Source organism: Ceratina calcarata, unplaced genomic scaffold (assembly GCF_001652005.2).
Source record: "Ceratina calcarata isolate Rehan_Ccalc_2016 unplaced genomic scaffold, ASM165200v1 scaffold147.2, whole genome shotgun sequence".
Taxonomy (NCBI): Eukaryota; Metazoa; Arthropoda; class Insecta; order Hymenoptera; family Apidae; genus Ceratina; species Ceratina calcarata.
In genome coordinates, this window is record NW_017135881.1 from 269,498 (window position 1) to 289,001 (window position 19,504).

A 19,504-nucleotide genomic window follows, 5' to 3' on the forward strand; every position below is an offset into this window, starting at 1 on the left:
GGTTAGGGAGGCTAAACAGGGTGTCCGTTTCGGGTGCTTTAACGAGGCGAAACGAGGCACGGACGGAACGCGGTAAAAGGGCCAATCCCAATCACTTTTCCCGACCAATTCCGTAATTTTCGCTAAGCAGAACGAATGCCTTCTCTCTTTTCTTTTCCTCTACCCGGTGGCAGCAAGCCGGTAGATTGCGGGGTAGCCTCTGGGAAGTAGGGACGAACGGGGCGCGCGGGGGCTAGAAAAGGCCAGACCGGGCCGCGCGCAATCATCGCCCAGTCTTTTAATTTCCTATACTGGCGGGAGAGAGCACGTGTAAGTGTGTGTACGCGCGTACCGTGCACGCGCGGGTGTTCCACGTCCGTGCGGGCGTCGGCGTGTGCGTGCGTTCGTGTGAAACGGATGTAGGCAAGATAGGGTACGAGAGAATGGGAGAGAAAGTTTCAAGTAAAGGGAAAGGAAGGAGAGAGAGGAGCGAGAGAAGGAAGGCATGGGAGAAAAGGACCGCGCGAGGATACGGGAGGAGGAAAGAGAGAAGACGGAGAAAGGGGAGAGAGAGAGAGAGAGAGAGAGAGAGAGAGAGAGACCGGAGGCTCGCGCGCGAGGGTCGGCACGGGGTGGTAATTGGCTGTCATGGCTTCCCAGTTCTACCAACCGCCCAACAACCCCGAGAGATTGGTATCGCTTATAATTAACTTCTCCGTGCCACGAAGCCACCGCTTCCATCGCGGTGTCCACGCGAAAGAGAGACAGTTACAAAGAAGGGAGGGAGACCGAGGGTTAAAAAGCAACCGTGTGAGTGGTATGGAGAAAATAGCGGGTGAAAGTTTCAGGCCGTGTCTGCAGTAGAAAAAGCTTGCGGGTTTCGTAAGTGTAGAGCGAAAAAAAAATCGCGGGACGGGCGTTAAACGGGCATTGTAAGAGTGGTAGTTGGCGGTCGATCTCTTTTATTTCTCATTGCTAATATTAAACTGGCCGATGGTACTCCGGCTTCTAGCGGGGAAGATCGAATTCCATGTGCCCGGGAGCGTCGAACGGTGGTCTCGTTATTTCGTAATTTTCCTTAGCTACCGTAATTGGAGCCTTTTGTACGCGCGTCGCTACTCTAACGAAGAAGATCATTAGCTTTGAGAAAATCTGGTAGTCCCGCAAGTTTCTTGGCTCGAACACCTTCGAAATGAGCTCACCGACACCTTTAGGGGTGGCTGAACGAGTTGGAAAGAACTGCGGAAGCCGTACGTCAGGGTTCGAGGAGGATTTTACGGGACATAGGATAGCGGTTTGCCTCTCGCATCGCGCGGTAGCAGAGGCGACAGCGACGGAGGAAGAAAAGCCCTTTCAGTGGTGAGGAACACGCGCACGGAACTCGGGGAAAGCTGGATGGGAAAGAGGAAGATGGAAAGGTACGACGGCGCGGCGGTAAGGAGAAAGCGCAGAAGCGAACCGTACGAGAGACACAGAGGGACCGTGAGGTAGAGGGGAAATGGAAGAAGGGATAGAAATGCTTCGAAGTCTAAGTAAGTAACATCCATTTCTATCCCCTACCATCTAGTCACTCCTTTTACTTTGGTTTACCTTATACTTTACGCGCTACTTCTGCGACTTTTTATTTGCAATTCCACTTTCTTCCACGACCGCCACCTTCTCGCAGTGGTTCTCAGGAGCACGTCGGCAAACTACATATTTCATGCTCCGTTCCCACAATGCCATTTCTTCGTTACGATGCTTTTCCGCTCAACGGAGTGTCCCCGTGCATATGTTCGAACGCTCCGTGCGACGGACGTTTTTAACGAGATCAACGCCCGTGAGAAAGTACCGATCCAGCATGAGAGGAACAGAAAAGAAAGTCGAACATCCGTGTTGACACGATTTCGAGAATGCATCCCTCATTGCTTCTGTGGGAGAAATTATTTGGCCAAGTAGAATGCGACGCGACCCGGCGCATCCGCGCGTTTCGTATGTATTCAATGTCGCGTAGGGTCCATGAAACGCTGGTACAGTCCTTCAGTAACTAGTTTCCGAGCAGGTCACCCCAATTAACGTTTTCACGTGCAACGCGGCGCGTTCCGTCCCCTCGCCTTTCGTCTTCTCTCTTTCCGCCACCAGACCTTGCCCGCCAACAGCATTCGTACCCTTAGCAGCCGGCCTTCTCCTCTGTTCCAGCAAGCATGCTGCCAGTGCGCTGGCACGCCACGCCAACTCTCGCAGAAACTTATAATTGCGAAAGGAGTCGGCAATTATAATTGCCTCCGGCCAGCAGAGACGAATGTAATTACCCAAACACTGGCAAGTGGTGTGGCGGCGTGATCGTAGCGAAAATTGGGCGTAGAAAGTGCCATGGTTTTACAAATATATAAGTATAGTTCAAAAGGCGGCTCTTGCTTCCGTTTAAAGTAATCTCATTAAGCAAACAAGAATTTAATCGGAACCATGAGACCATTTCGCTTCTCGTTCGGATGAATTGGTTCGCTGAAGGAAAGAGGAATGGAAGACAGCGGGCCGCGAACGAAGCGGAGCTGTAAATTTTTTTCGATTAACACCGCCACCTTGTAAGCTTCGCGCGGAAAAAAGAAGATTTCCGCGTTAAAGGCGCGCAGGATGGCAGGGGCTTCTTCGCTCCCGGCTTTTACGAGATCGGGCAAGGGACGACAGCGGGACATCGAGGTAGGTAAGTAGTGAGCGAGAGAAACCAAGCAAGGAGAGAACCAAGACTTCGGTCAATTAAGCGCAGGAAATTAGAGTTTTAATTACGCAGTCATTCAGAAAATTACGTTGGGGGCCATGAAGAAGGCATCCGCAATCACCAACGGGCGACGGGGGCACGGCGGCGTGCCCTTTCCTTCCGACAGACCGTCCGACGATTTTAAAAAAGTAAATACGGATCGATGCGCATTCATTCTTGCTCCTCGCGCTATCATTTTCGACGATCGTTCCCGATTCAGGTCGCCCAAGCGCTACCCGCGTCGTAAACGAGACGCGACGAAATTAGTTTGGCGCCTTTTTTAATGAATAAATTACACCGCGTGCGGAAACCATGTCATTCTCCTTAACTGCCGCATTTAAATTCCAACAAATGCGCAATTCAGTCTTTAATTGCTTTACGGGCATACCCGATGTCTGTAACTGCACTTTCGCGAACCAGTACATAACCCGTGACCGTCTCTACCGGCGGCTGTTACGCTCATCGTCCCTCTTTTTCACCCGAAATTCGTCGTCGCGATCGCGAGCATATTGTGCGCGGTCGTCACGCGTGCCAATTCGAGACTGACCGATAAAACGATGTTACCAGGCGCCGTTTCAATATGCGAACCGCGATCCTCGATTTTAATGCTGTTTCCGCGTCGCGGCCCGCCGCGCCACTTCGATTCGATTATCAAATCGAGTTTCGCTGAGTCGACGCGGTATCGCCAGGGATCTATACACGTCCGGAGTATGGGCGAAAAATGGGTCGACACGGCAAAAGTGGCGAGACGGAAATAGTGGAAAAGAAATAGCCGGATGGGATCGGGCCGGGAATATGTGGGTCAGGGGGAAGGTCAGGGGGGAGGGTGGCGCGTTAAATTTAATTACACGTGTCCGTGACGGCTGTTTGAACTGGTTCGGGCATTGCTACTGCAGGGACCGGCCAAAGCTTGTCCAAATCACTTCGATTCGCTAGTCGATAATCGCATATCCGTAGATGGAAACGCGGCCCGATATTCGCTTTAAATTGGTATGAATGGTACTCTTTAGGATGACTTTGTGACACGTCCGCGTTCAGCCTGTCCGCTGGATTCGCTTGATAGTCGGATTGCACCGGTCCCTTCCCGGCGCGCCTGTCGAGAGATCGTCCAGGGTGCTCGGGGCCAAAAAAGGAAAGACAGGAAAAAGAGGAACGAGTGAGAGAGAACTACAAGGCGGTGCTCGATTCCGCCAGTCAGATATTATTAGCGATGTATGTTAAATGGAAAAGGAGATTGGTCGTTCGCCGCCGGAACGGAATTATTATCGTTGCCCGCTCCGGTGCCACCCCTTAGTTTCCTTATCCGTCGGTAACGTTTATCTCGAAACGATCTAAGAGCAGCGGTTAACTATTTTCATGAAAGTCTTTCGCAAGCTACTTAGAATGCTATTCGCAACGTCATCCTTGCTGATCGAGTTCCTGGTCGATCCAGTTGTTTAAGAACTACTCGATCAATTAAGGTCGAGAGAAATACACGAATCTTTGAGTATAGTCGAAGGACGCTCGCATCGGACGAGAATTAATCACGTTCGTCACTGAGTCTAAACGTCGAATTACGTATAATACGGTCGCGAAACGAACGCTTCCGAAAGAATACGGGTAAGGATTGCGAATGGCAAATAAAGTAGAGAGGAATCGCGTGACGAGAGAACGAGAGCGAGAGGCAGTGGCAGAGGTAAGTGGAATTTAAGCAAGGTGGGTCAGGCCGTGGAACAAGGGAAGAAAAAAAATTGTTGGGCGGTTGGCAAGTAACGGAGAGTGTTAATTTTCGAAATGAAAACGAGACATCCATCTTTCGCGAAATACTTGGCACTCGACGCTTCAACTCCCGGCCCATTCTCTCGCTCAACGCATTAGAGTAATGAATTAATTTCCATCCAAGTCTCTCTTCTACTCCTCCTCCTCCTCTTCCTCCGTACCCGTCTCTCGCCCGCTTCTACATCTCCCGGAGACCGGTCTTTTACCACTCGTTTAGACCGCAACGACTCGGTTTTCTCTCCCACCCGTTCTTTCTCGCTTTGCATTCCGGATTTAAAGTCTATCTTCTTAATTATAACGGAGTGACAATGCACTCCTTTCTTCCCCGTCGAGCTTCTTTCTCGACACTCCTATTTTCCTGGAATTTTCCAAGGCACCGTTACACGTGAGCAAGTCGGTTAGAAGAAAAGAGAGATCGACTCCTGAAACCTCTCGGTGGAAAATAACAAATGACGTCCTCGGAACTGTAAAACGGACGATCGGCCGATTTTCCAATTCGTTTTCCACTCCGTAGCTCGGCGGTTTACGATCGCGTCTCGCAGCGAGGCCGCGCGTTCTACTTCGTCAGAGTTGCTGAAATCTGTATTACGACGCAATACTCTGCCCTTTTCTTCCTCGTGATTTCAACCCCTCCCGTGTCGCGTGTGTGCGTTCGTCGATCCCCTCGCTACCTCGGCCACCGTCCTCGTCATCCTACTACGGGGGCGGTGGCTCCTTGTTCTTTGGCGATGTTCGCGAGGCGCACGGCAGCGTCGCTCGTTAACGTATTCATGGGTTTATGGGACAATTAACCCTTTGAGGGACAGTATAATTACAGAAGCGATTAAACATCTTAACGTATAAACACGTCGGAGCTCTGACGACGTATATGTATACGAGAACTCGATGTGGCAGCCAGCCGGGTAGGCAGGCAGACCGTTACCAATTAACATACTAATGACACGAGGTGCTTTTCGAGAGTCACTGTAACCGGCTGGCCTGCAATGCAAAGCTTCCTGTGCACGTACGCTCGCACACACCCGTCGCCACGTGTACACGGCACAAAGACAACGGGGGTACATAACAGGAGAATGTACACGCGTATCGGTAACCGCCACCGCAGTAGCGGCTTTGATTTACAATTATTTGCGATTAGGGATCACGCGATCGAGACGTCGTTTCACGCAGACGCGATTCGTTAAAATAATTGAACCTATTCCGTGGTCGTTGTCCGTTTCTCGACACACCTAGTAATAAACAGTCGGCACTTTGCTACTTCTCTCTCTCTCTCTCTCTCTCTCTCTCTCTCTCTCTCATTCGAATTTACGTCTTACACAAATAATGCATTCGGTTAAGTGGATGAAGCAAGACGCGTTAATGTCTTTCGACGACTGAACTGGGAGTTCATTTTTCAGACGTTTCACTTTGGCCAGCACAGAAATTTTCAAGTTTTTTTAAATACGAGAAAAGGTACTCGTTCCCTTGATTGGATTGAAGCGTACCTCGCGCGCGAGCTTCCGTAACGACTTTCCTAATTATGCTATCCATTAATTTTAATTGACCCCGTTTCTCTTTCGGAAACATTGATATCACCCTGCAGAATTCGATTAAAAAATCCGTCGGAATAATCCGTTGCTCGCGCTCGTTTGCTCGCACGGTATGGCCGGTGTACAATATCCGATGGAGAAACGGGGAAAATTTCAATCGCGGCGCAGCGGTGGCTCGGAGCGACCGCTTACCCCGTTCGATCGCCGCCGCCACTGTTAAACTCCTAATGCGTACGCGGCACGGTGGTTAACAATACAGTTTGAGCACTCTGTCATTTTGTTTGCCGCGAACGAATTTGATTATCGCGTAATCTCAGTCTGGCTGAAATGGTTGGCCAGTAAAATCATGGAAAATCTAGCCTGTACAATACCGCTTACCGGTGTCATTGTGAAACCTTTATCGTGTTCCTGCGACACGGAGCACGCGCACGCCGAAAATCAGCTCGCTCGTCTCCCCCCGCGGTACACGAATCTCACGCGCGCTAGCCCGCCTACCGAAATGCTTTTGATTTAATTAGCTAATTATAATGTTCATTTAATTAATATAATTGGACCGGTTAGCGGGCGTGGGTGCAGCTTTTACTGCCGCTGACGCCGACGGTGACTATTTTCCCGTGTTGCATTTAATAACGCCCATTAACGAACATTTACATTAGCAGTAATTATCGCAGTCCCTTCCGTAGCACTGTCCGGTACAGCCGATTTGGATATTTTCTCTCGTCACAGGATAATCATGGCTTCTAACTATTGCCATCCGTCGTCACCATTCGTCGAAACGTGCATACAACCATCTTCCTTTCCATTCGATTCAATTTAGATTTAGAGAAACAAAAGAATACCTCGCTTAATGAATAACTCAATCTCACAGCTTCCTTTCGATCGCGTTTGAAACCCTATCCGCCATTCTCAGCTGTAAAGAATCTTGTGACGATACAATATAAAAAGCGCTCGAGCTTTTATCAGTTCGCGACGTCGTTAAACACAGCTAACTCCCTTAATTCTATATTCCATCCACTAGTTCTAGAATTCTCGCATAAAAACAAGATCATTTGTCTCTTTCAACCCTCCACGCTCTACAATCCCGATTTTCGGTGAGCAAGATCTAGTCTCTGAGGGTTGTTATTAATTACCCTGTACAATAGTCGCTAGAGAAATATTTGAAATGTGCTAATCAAGGATTCGAATTTGACTTGCGAATTTTAAAAAGTTCAAGAGATAATATCTATCTGTTAAAATTTTATGATTTTCACATATCGAATCGTTCTAACGTCTACAAACACTGTTTAAAAGCTGAAAACCATCAGCCACTTATAGGGGGTACGAACAGTGTTTACCGTAGTTTGTACACGACACGGGTAGCTGGTGGCGTGTATCACGCGCGACACGCGCCGAACGGGCAACCGCGTCTGCGCACGGCCACGCGTGACGTGCCGAATGACGTCGCAGTATGGAGCGACGAGCGGCGTCGTCCGGAGGACGAGAAGCGAGGAAAAGGAAAACGGAGCACGGAGCCGAGGGAGCAAAGTCTAGAGCCGCGAGTGCGCCGAGTGGTTGGCGGTCCCGCGTCGCGTTGTCTCGCGTATCGTCGTCGTCGTCCTCGCCGCGCCGCGCTCGCGTCGCGCTCGCGTTTCTCTCCACTTCATTCCGAAGTGAGCCGCCGTCGCACGCTGACCGGCGTGACCTACGCTCGCGCCGATACCCTTTTTCCACTCGACGTCGCCGCGACCGCGCACCACCAGCAACGCATCACGGCACCGTCACCGCGTGCGCGAGATATCCGCTACCACTAATGAATTGAATTCATTTTCGTACCGCGCGAGACTCCAGCGGCACGCGTACACACGGGTTCGATCGATCGATATTCGTGCGACAAGTGACTCGCAAGTGTTGGATATCGAGAACCTCTTTCTCCTTTTATATTCCATCCGCCAACTGGTTTCCTGGCTCTCGCTTCGAATCCTGCTCTCTTCGAGTTATCCTCCGCACGTTCTTTCGCCGTGTTCTCGGGAACCTGCTCCGATCGACGCATGTGTCACATGAGTGTCCACTCGCACCGAGGATCCAGGGAACTGCCTATCCGCCGAGAGTTACGGATTTCCACTACGTGATCCTGGTCTTCGATAATCGGTGAGTACCTGCGCATTGTCTCATAAATAAATTGGTACACGTGTGGTTCAGCCACGGCTGCGTAAATAGTTTCAAAATCGATTTATGATGCGACGATACGGGCCGATTGATAAATCTTTCATTAGAATGGTGGCGAACGTTGGAACTCGATTTTCAACGTAGCTTTTACCGGTTCCGATGCGGGACGTTTTAATTAGTAGGAGGGCTAATCTATTCTGCGCTGCGGCACGTTTTTGTTGTACCAACCGTGATGACTATGTTTGCTTCGTTTAATATTGGAATAATATCTGATACCGCAAAATTAGAACGTAGGTGATTACAATTCGTGAATGTAACTAGGATTCTTGTTTTCGCTCGTAGCGATGTAAACAACCCGCGGGTTATCCACTTATTATTCTCACGTAACTACCTTCAGAGTACAATCGTAAGGTTTCTCGGATCACGTGCGCATTCCACGAATCGTACGTGCCCCCACAAGGCAGTTCTTTTTTGTTGCGTACTGTTTTTGACTGCAGCTGGCCGGTACCGCGGGCTGGCGAATCGCGGCGCGTAACTCGATGCGGAATGCATATGCGCTGCCCCGCACGCACTTGCGAATCGTCGCCGTTCCGCGAAATAAATCCGAGGCGCGGTTATGAGCGACGCGTATTGCACAATATAACCGTCGTCCTTTTGAATTCGACCGGGTATAAATCGAGCATTATCGGACAATCCGCGGCATTCAACGGCCGAATGAAATGCTCGCCGCGGCGTACATTTACGTTTCAATGGCCGAATGAAATTTCCGCGCCGCGTTCGCCGAGCAAGAAGGCGTTGTTTGCGAGGGACGTAAAGGAGAGAGCGAGATAGGAAGCTGTCCTCGCAACGGTCGGCCCGCGCCAACCCCCGCCGTGGCATTAATTGGGTGGAGCTTTAATTGCCTTAGCGCGACCGACCGCCGCCGTTCCCGCCGCACTTGCCCCGAGAAGGGTGGCTCGGAAGGTCGCGTTAACGTTTGCCAAACCGATACCAGTTTCTTCGACGATTACAATCACTCGATTAACCGATGGATATTCTACATTGATTTAAACAATTACGGCCGATAAATTAGTACATGTTACGAAATGGTGGAAGGATTCAGAGTATCGTGTTAGTTTTTGATGGATTTATTGGAAAAATGGATTGGATCAATCAAGCTCTCAATTAAAGTAGCTGTTAGAAGGGAAATCGAACTATTTTGTTGCCTCGAATGTTTGTCCATCGCCGCATGAAAGGCTATTTGAGTAATGGCGAGAGTGGTCAAGCTCTAGTCTTTCGAGTGTACACCTCTCCACGCCTCTATTCTCTCAGTCTTTCTATATCTGATATCCGAGGACCGTGGTTCGCTCTCCCGTGAATACTCGAAATGCAGAGGCAACCGACCCCTAAATGAAATCCTGGAATTAAAGCCGTATATTAACCTCGCGGCGTCCCCTAAATTAAAAAACAACATTTTTACGATGTCGAGGTCGCGAGGGGATAGGCGGGAGGGGGTGGGTGGTGAGAGGAAGTGTGGGCGTCAAAGAACGGGAAATCGGTTCGCGGCTTCGCGAGAATTCCTCCCTTCCATCGTTCCTCTCGATAGGATCGGTAGCTAACCTGGTCCTTGTTCTACATTGGGAGACCCTATCCTCCCCGTCGAGAAGGTTACTATACCCCGGCCGCCGTTCTATTGTCCGTAAATTGCGTTTTTAAATTCGTCGTGCGCCGTGGCACGTGGCGGGATCGCGCGAACTTCCAAAACCTGTCGCTGTTGTACGTGGCTTGGAAACGAGATTTGATGTTACCTGCAATTGTCTTGATTACGATCTTAATATTGTATATGCACTTCAGTTCTACTCGAGTAAGACGTTCCATAAGGAATTCTATTAATTCGTTGACGAGTAAAAAAAATAATAACAAAAGTTAAATAACACGATTTGTTTGTGGGGTGAGTAAAAATGAAATGTAAAAGAAATGTGAGAAGATGAGATGATAGGTCGTCGTCGCCGCGGTACACGGTAGGGAGAGCGTAAAGCGGTGAGATTACCATGGAAATCCAGATCAGTCGCTTTGCATACTTTGGAAATACGTCCACGGAATCGGGTAAGGGTGTATAATGGAAGTTGAAATTGGTTGAGCCTGTCCCGTCTGGGCAAGCTATACCCCGGTATACACGAGGTATCGAGGGAAACGCATTCCTTGGCGAAATTGCTTCGCACTCGATTCGACGGAAAACACACGCGAGGCATCGGGAGTTCGGATTCGGGGTTACGTTTTCGCGCGCCTCAAAAAATATATACGGGGGCCCGAACACATCGGCCACAGTTTGTGTACGTAGACCGCCGCTCTTCGGACTTCTCCTCGGCTTAACTTCCTGTGTCTCACACTCGTAAAGCGTTGATTAAAACCTGCCCGTGCAACGTGGCGCGGCGCGGCGGGACGCAGAGAGGGTGAACAGGAGAAATCGTGGTGGAGGAAAGAGAAGACGAGGGAAGAAAGAGGAAGAGAGTCCGTGGGGTTGCGAGGGTAGTGGAGGGTTACGTGCCAGAAGAGGAAGTTGGGTGGACTGGCGTGTGTACGCCCTCGTATAAGTCGGTGCGTGAGTGAACCCGTTGTATGGGTGCGTGTATGCACTTGTACGAAAGAGTGAGCGCACACGCGCTTGGACGCAGGCGCAGTTAGGGTAGTATTCGGAGGAGTGTGTGTGTGTGTGTGTGTGCGTATCCGACAACTGTGAGCAGAGAAACGAGAGAAGAGGGAAAACTAGAAGGCCGGGAGGCGAAGAAGGAGAAGAGGGCGAAGGTGGTGGGTATAACAGAGGGTGGTCGGAGGGTGGGTGAGAGTGGATCGTCCGGGGTAGGGGGTGGTCCAAGGCGTTGCTTGCTTAATTACTAAAAGCTAATCAATTCCGGAGGAAGTAAAGTTTAAATTGCAAACTAAAGTATAGCTAGCTCCCGGACGTAACGCTGCAAAGCGATATTACCGCTCGCTGCATTCTGCAATTAGCCCGTGGTAAATCATTGAAAACAAATTATGGGCGGAACTCGCGGATGGTTGCTGATCCAACTACCTCGATCCTCTTACACGCCTGGTCCTATATCCGGAAAAATATTCGCGAACGGGGATTGGAATTTTGCCTGGTAATACGACGGTTCTTTCCGTCCGCGTTAATAAACCCAATTAATCTCGCTCGGCTACGATTTTTCACGGTAGTTTTTGCCCCGACCGCGGCCGTCAGAACCACAGCCAGGCCATCGTGGCTCCGACATTACGTCGAATCGCCTGATCAAAAAAGTTTTTGCTCGATGATGATTCACTGCATTAAAGATCACTCGTGCGTTGACGATTCACCCGATTTCTTGCTAATGATCTTTTTCCTGTCTCTCTTCCTTCGACTTTCCGTGTATTCGGTAGTAAATCTCTCGAGTAGCTCTACCTACACCTACGGTATTTAATGTATTCGCGCGGCGGAAGTTTCGTTCGGCGGATAATAGAGAAAGGATCCGGGTGGAAAGTGTGTTGGCGGATAGTTTAAACAGTGCGAGAGGGCAAGGAGCGATGGATGGAAAGAGGCGTAGGGTGGAACGCGAAGGAGAGAGCAAGAGGGTGAGGTTCGTCGGAAGGCGGAGTGGAGAACGGGACGAGGTATATATACAGCACTGAAAACAAGCAATAAAATCAATGTCGTTTCCGGCGATTCAATTCGCAAGACACATCGCACAATTTCACATACAATTTTACGGCAGAACGGCCAGGACTCCTATTTACTTCACGGCCGTCCTTTCCCAACCCCCATAACCGTTTACCCTCTTACCCCCGGCCGCTCTTTCTCGCTCGTATCCGTCCCCTTCATCTCTCGTTTTCTTTATCTTAAATCCACAGGAAAAGCGCGGCCGCGCGATCGACGATCTTTACCTACCGAAAGAATCGCGGCTCGGTTAATAGCGCGAGAATTAAAGGCTCAACGGGGACGAGACTAGCACCGCACGTTTCCATCCGCATTCACTCCATTTCGATGCTTCAATATGCTAATCAAACGTTCTTTCATCGGCACTGTTTCATGGTCCACGCTCGTATAAACTATACGTTCGATATATATTTGCACGTGCACAGACCTCTCGCGGACGCGTGTGTGTGTGCGCGCGCGTAAAATCGTGTGAACGGGGGTGGTCGCTTATTGGCCTCCGGTATGAAACCATCGGACACACGGTCCCGCTGTCGCGTTTCCCCGGTTTTAATTTCCTATTATTTAATCAAGCTCGTCAGTCACCGGTGGCATTTATCAATCGCAAATTGCGCTCGAATCACGCGCAATATATGCCGGATTATGAACGCGATCGATTCGACGTTATTTGCAATTAATTCCGAATCAGCTGCGACTTTGCGTGAAAGGCTACTTTCCCCGCGCGACCGCGATAGATTTTCAAGTAAATTAATGGAATTAATTGCACAACTACGTCGGCGTTGTACACGGCAGCCAGTTCGGAGTGTGTTGCAAATAAGCGGTCCTTACCGGTGCGGGTAGGCATGCGTATATGGGAACGATACACGAAACAGGCATCGATGTAAGGAAATATTTAAACGTGGCATAATGATCGATCTAATTAGTGTCCGAGTCGCAATAATGGAATGACGTGGATGTGCTTAGCTTTGTTCCTAATGGACCTACTAATGAGTTGGTAATACGCGTTTATAACCGTCCCTCCCCTCCCCTTAAGCCCGTCACCCTCTTCTCTGAAGAAGCCTACTTCGACAGGACCTATCGTCCATCGCTCGGCTATCGACTTGGCGTCCTATCTTCCTTTCTCTCTCCGGTCGCGTTTCCTTCTTCCCCCTACACGGTAGCCGACCCCTTGAAAAATCACGCTGCCATGCCGGTTCATTTATCAATAAAAGTATTGGATCGGTTTGCCTGAAAGTGACGCCTCGACTAACGAAACAAAGGAACTGGGCGTAATTATCAATTGGATATCGGCTGCTTGATTAATTATGCAATGTAACACGTTCTCGTCATTATCGCGTACCCACCCGCCGGCGGGCGGATTTCAAGGTTATTAATTCCCCTTCCGGCGGCGCGCCGCATCGTCCCGACTGGACAACGCGTCGCGTCACGGCGAAATCGAGCAAAATTTCAATTCCACTCTCGGACAGGATCTTTCGTTCTTCTCTATCAGCCTTCACCGCGAGGAATCGGAACGATCGATCACACGGACCTTTCGGAGCAGCAGGCGATAGGTGTGGGTTATATAAGGATCGCTCCCTCGGATCAATCGGTAATTAATGCCTCTGTTCTCGTTTCCTGCCTCGCTCCGATGCGATGTCTCGGATTTCTGTATAGTGTCTCTTCATCGTATAGAGAGGCTTCGACGATTATACCGGTGTCACGATACGAGCGTTGACCGCAATAATATCGCATTACCAAGATTAACGTGATCTCCAATAATAGATCGGACAGTGAGCAACCATACTGGATTAGCTGACAAGAGAGTAGGGACCATATGCTTGTATCGGGGTATTATTCTCATTATTCGATGCCCATTAATAATCACAGCATCGTACCTTCGGTATTCTTAAGTGCTTCGTTCTTCCTTTGATCGCGACCGTCCGTACGTACAACAACGATCAGATAAATGCTAAGCCACTTATGCTATTTGTTTATCTTGTCTCCTCGTTATAACTCTTTGCCTCGAACTCGTAACAAATCCTGTTGTTGCAGCATTGCAAAAAGTATTTCATGCGAAAAATGTTTTCTCTGATAAATTTGATTTCCCTTTAATATAATTATAAAAGTCATAACGCATGTGTTATCGTTCTTAATGTTGAAGCACTGGAATATACGTGAACGCTCGAACAAATGTGTGTATGTATAAGAAAGCGAAAAACGCTTGGGAGCGTGTTTGGGCGGCTAACGGGTATCGTAGATTCAAATGGCCCTGCTCGGCTTCTTGATGCGGGTTCGATTTTTAATCGGTGAGCAGTCGCCGGAAAATAGCCACTTCGTCCCAGCGCGCCGCGTTCTCGCGCGGCCAGCCTGTCTTTTCCACCGCCAAACAATTGTCCCTTCGCTCGGTTTTATCGAGCCCCGGACTCCCGGAGAATGAAGCGTACCGCGCCGCGATGTTTAAAAACGTCCGAGCCGCGAATTGTCGTCGCGCTTCCTGTACGCTTCTGCGTACAAAACCGCTTTGTACTCCGTTCGCGCTCTCGTCTCTCTATTTTCTTCGATCCTTTCTTCGTTCGCCGGCTTTCCGGGTTTCTCTCCGAGTCGCACGTAGTATAACCGTATGGAAGTTAGGAGAAATCGATGAGGTCCGACAAACCGAGCGAGGGGGCGAGAAGAGGAAGAGGGGACACGGATAACCGACAATACTATCGCCGCGGTTCGTTGAAGCCAAGTGTAAATAAATAGATTGCATTCCCGTCCCATTTGTTAGATTAGAATCAAATATAATTTCGCGAGGCTCTCTCCCGGTATAGGATCTTGATCGAACGGTCCGAAGCCGGCTCGGCCGGCCCCCGTATCCATTTTGCCGCGTAAATACGGCCAACCTTCCACGGAGTAATCTTTTGCGGCGCGTTAGTTACGGAGTTCGATGAGAAAGTTTACCGGGTTCCCCGGCCCGTGATTCTTTAATGCATTTTGCTTGCCCTGCACTCTCCTCCCGCTGCTCCCCCCCTTTCCCTCGGCGCCGTGTACCATTGAAATTTACGGAGCATCGGACCAGCAATAAGGAAACATTTTCAACGCGCGAGAACGCTTATCGGTTCGTGACGTAATTGGATGATTAATAAAATTATGAACGTGACACTGACGCGACAGAGGAGTCCGCTCGGTTTCTCGCGATTATACGTTCCGGCAACGGGAACGAGTTTATTAAGAGGGAGGAGAATCATGGTTAACGGTCCGTTCATTTTTTTCGTACCTTCCTGCCGATCGAGTCGCTCCTCTCGTTGGAATTTTAAATCGACTATTGAAAAGTGTCAAGTCTCCCAGAGATATTATGTGATCGGAAAGGAATGGTGTCTTTTAACAGGCCGGATCAGCTTTTAATATTCCTCGAGTAGGCGTTGCAGAATGAAATTTAATTGATAATACTTGTAGGACGGGTTATTATTGCAACGCGTATAGACAGTGCGCCGTTGAATATTTACATGAAATGTAAGATTCCCGGCTGCGTGTAATTTTTCAATCGAATCGACAGACGTTTTCCAACGCGTACGAATGACATTAAATTATGTTGTACGTAGGTAACTTTACGTGTAACAACCAAATGGTTTTGTCAGAATGCGATTCGATATTTCACAGATTTGGCAGCTCGTTTTTCCCAGTTTCCGCTTTATCACAGCGTAGACGGCCATTTTCGCTGCTACACAATACCAGAGGTCTTCCAACGAGAGGAATAATTATTTCTGCGTGAATGACGATAATCAGACTATTATTACATTTACGGCATTACTACGGGCACGATATTACAGTAGTACGTTATTAGAGTATCGGAGGATGAATATTAATCGGGCACGTACGAGTGGTGGTCGTAATTAAAGTAGACGCGTCATCGGATGGAAAATTAAATTAAACGGCGAGGTAACCGACTAATTACGCAATGTCATTTCATCGAATAAAGCGAGATTTCTTTTTATCGGCGACCCTCTATGCGTCCATCCCCTTATTCCATCACGTGATGACGCGCGTTTCGCGAAATATTTCAGTCCCCACTGGAAAAAAATCACCGTACCGTGTTCGTTTTTAAAGCGAAATCGGTTTCCGACAGGTGAAACGAATTAAATCCGTGGCGAGACGATTTTCAACCCCAACTTGGGGCCCTCTCGATTCCAGTCTCTTCCTTTTTTTCAACGCGTCGACGAACGCGTACACAGTTGGCATCCACTGTACGCAGATTTCTAAACGAACATTACGCGGCCAATTGACGCTTTCAGCGTTGGTCCATTCCGTTGTCATATTATAATTATTGATCGGTTATCCCGCGTCCGGCAATAAATTAATACTCGCTCACGCACCGACACGTGAACATGCGTTTACAAGCTTGATTTCCAATGACGTTAAGTCGCATTACCGATGGTCCTGTTCGCTGTCCTTCTTTCGCTTTCCCGGCTTCCATTACGACGCGGACGCTACTCGGCGGTGGAAAACACCGTTTTTACCAATTACCCGGTCATAAATTTCGCGAGGACCGACGGCCAATTATCTTGGAATTAGTGTCGCGCTGTGCCGTCCGTCCTCGCAAACGATCACGCGTCTCTGTCTAAGCGGCGCGCATTCACCTCGCTAATTAGAAGAAAACCGAGTAATTACATCCAGCGGAGCAACGACCCTTTTCCGAAATTTCGCTACCAATGTAACAAACAGAAACAGAGGCAAAGAGTCAGATGGATATACAGGGAACGGAGCTCTGTCGCTTCTGTGAAACGATCAGAGGAACGCTATTAGCGGCTGTAGACACGTGTGTTACACGATAAAACGTTTAATTGATCTTACGCAAAATCAGCGAGCCTTCATTGCCATTAATAGCTGCGGTCTGCATTCAAACGTTCGTTTTTTGAACGCAGTTTAGATCCCGCGTGCAGGTACGGGAAAAACCCTATTAAAAAAGTATGAAACATTATTTTGCCGACAGTCAAAAATATGGAATCGGTCGGTTTAATAAGAGATATTAGTAATGGCACTGTCGATCCGTGATAAACTATTTATTACATCCCTGTATATATACGGGACGACTGCGTCGGCCCTGCGGATTGTCAGGGAACCGAGCAAAGCGTGTGCACGAAGCGCGCCAGCCATGTAGCACCCGATACAGCATCGACTCTCAAAACCAATTTTCGGGATTTCATTTGGAAAACATAACGTGCTTCGCGCGCTGTTTATAGGTTCCATTAGGAACCTGTCAACCGGTGATCCCTCGTTGCACATTCCCATACCACGGGAAAGGAGCACCATGTGCCGGTGCAACCGATACACCAATCGCAAGGTTCCGTACCACCTTCGGGGACCTCGGCTTATCGGATACCCGGCCCTGATCTATAGAACATCCGGTTGATATCGACTTCGCCGCTGGCATTATTCTATTCTTTCGAATCGATTACGTACTACGTTGTCTTAGCATCGATTAATACGATAATTGGTTTTCGCGGTTATTACCTCTGAGGTAAAAATATTAGACTCTATCTTAACGATACGGTTTCAATTAGGTTTGCGTTAAAAAATTAACGGAATTACTGTAATCCAGTAATTGTATTTCGTACAGTTGTTCCGAGTTAATCTTTCGGTATTATTGGGAACGGAGAACGTTTCTGAAAATGTACCCTACGCTTTGCGTGCTTTAATTCCCGAATGGATACGGCCGCGGTGAGATTTGATATTCCGTACAAGCTTGATGGAATTATTCTGGAGGGTTGACGATCCATTTCGGAGTCCTTAATATCCGTTGCATCGCGTTCGATTAGCGGTCTGATTTGTTCCCTGTCCAATCGAACGACGCTTCCCAATTAAGTTTACTCTAAATTGTGCGAGCCGTGCCGGTTGTTTTTCCTCCGCTCCGTTCTCCGCGCCCTTCTCCCACCCTCCGTCGGATTGCTGTATGGAAAAATGCATTTCGGTACAGTCTCCCGAGCGGCTCACGACGTATTTCACGCTTCGAACATCGATGACAAACGCTCGTTGCGCGACGAGTTACACGATTCTCCATCGCGCTCGCGCATGAGGGCTGATCGCGCGAATCTATTCGCCGCTGCGACGCGACGTGCCACGGCTCGCTAATAAATCGATTGAATTCGTTAAATTCTTCGACACCCGTGCAATTATTTGCCGTTTCGAAAGAAGTTAACGAAACAATAGTAGTAGATTTCTAAAAATAATAATAAGGTAGTGGAAAAAATAGAACGGTTTTATTTCTTTACATGTTGCGACGTTATTAATTTTGAGTTGTAAGAATCAGTCGTTTTAAGTTTGAGGATATATCTCGATCACGAAAGTTAATTCGTTACGGAAGTAATACAGAAAGTGCATCTCCGTTAATGAGATTGCGCCGCGCGAAGGGGGATGATATAAGGGATCGATTACTAGGCTTGTTCGTAATAATACATTGTTCGCTGAACCGTGTATCTGCCGGAGTATAGGCATCGTGACGCGTCGCACACACGTGGGTGGCAAATAATGTAACGTAAATTGGAGGACGGTTCCGCGTGTGCAATAATTAATTCGTCGGCTTGGGTACGTCGTCGGTCGGTAATCGCGTCGAATCCGCGAGTCCTGTCCGAACCGCTTGATCGATCGATGCTCGCAGATGAATCTCTGCGCGCGGTTCGATGCAATAACGGGATTGAAGACGGTCAAGTGAACTGCACACCGAAACAGAGCGCTGGCGAAAGACGAGAGTCGCAAGTCATGCGTCTAATTCGCCGGGGAACGTTTCTCTTCTGCAACGTGCGAGCGCGGAGTTGACCGTGGCCACGATGACAGAGACAGAGAAAGCATTAACGAAAGATCGGAGCGTGGAGGAGTTCGACGGGCCCAAAACCCGAATGCCACCCGTTTCTTTTCATCCGTCCTTTTTCCTGCTCCTTTTTCTCCTCTCCTTATCCTCTTTCTTCTTCGTTTTGCGATATCGGAGAAACGATTCATCGACGCGGCGATTCCCGTTCCTTTTTCACGAAAAAGAGACGTGGCCGGTCGTACGGAAAGACCGAGATAATTACTTTCGGTTTTCGGGCGTACGCTTGAGCGAACGCAAACGAAACAGGCGTATCTTGCGGTCGTGAATTTAATTAAATATTTTCGTGGCCGAATGTCCGCCCGTGATCATCTTGCCTTCTTTTTTTTTTTCCTAGACACGGGGCAATTTACTTTTTTAATGTCCGTAATGAATTAAACGCTCCCCCTAGTCTCGCTCCTTCCCCGTTGGATTCTCTTTTGCCAGCCGGTATTACCAACCCCCTTCTCACATGGCACCGCGACCCCTTGCTCGGACCTTCATTTTTATCTCAATATTCCTCCATTGTCCATGCAACTTCGCCTCTCTCGTTCTTTCTCCTCCCCTTCGCTCCATAGTGCACCTTGTGCCATTTGTGCACCGGCTGAAATTAGCGAAAGGACGGCGCCGCTTCTATACTTACGTGCACATGTATATGGGTAATATTTCGTTCTTGAATCTTGGCAAATCGTACCCTCTTGTTGGATTCTATTCGCTGACACCGGGAATGAATATTACTGAAAAGCTAGGCTCTCTCAAACTTTTATCGCCAGTAGCAGTTTATCGAGCTCGTAAGCGTTTGAGATCGCAATCCTTTATCTCTTTCTCTCTCTCTTTATACGCAGATGCATAACGCGACGCGGTGTTAGGCAGTCGTTCGAGCGAGACCG

At 48.9% G+C, this 19,504-nt stretch overlaps 1 protein-coding gene and 1 long non-coding RNA gene across 3 annotated transcripts in view; both read left to right on the plus strand.

Annotated features, from left to right (window-relative positions):
• Window positions 1-724: 724 nt before the first annotated feature.
• On the plus strand, window positions 725-2,839 carry LOC113465185 (uncharacterized). The gene is made up of 3 exons (XR_003390028.1): window positions 725-1,511; window positions 2,158-2,662; window positions 2,750-2,839. It is a non-coding gene; the product is annotated as an uncharacterized LOC113465185 (long non-coding RNA).
• A 4,738-nt stretch (window positions 2,840-7,577) lies between these two features.
• The window catches only part of LOC108631946 (LIM domain only protein 3), a 54,910-nt gene continuing 42,983 nt past the window's right edge, over window positions 7,578-19,504 (plus strand). The window contains exon 1 of one of the 2 annotated variants that reach the window (XM_026819328.1): window positions 7,578-8,127. The gene's annotated coding sequence lies outside the window, so the exon portion shown is untranslated. The remainder of the gene's footprint in view (window positions 8,128-19,504) is intronic. The other variant, XM_018036197.2, reaches the window with a different exon arrangement.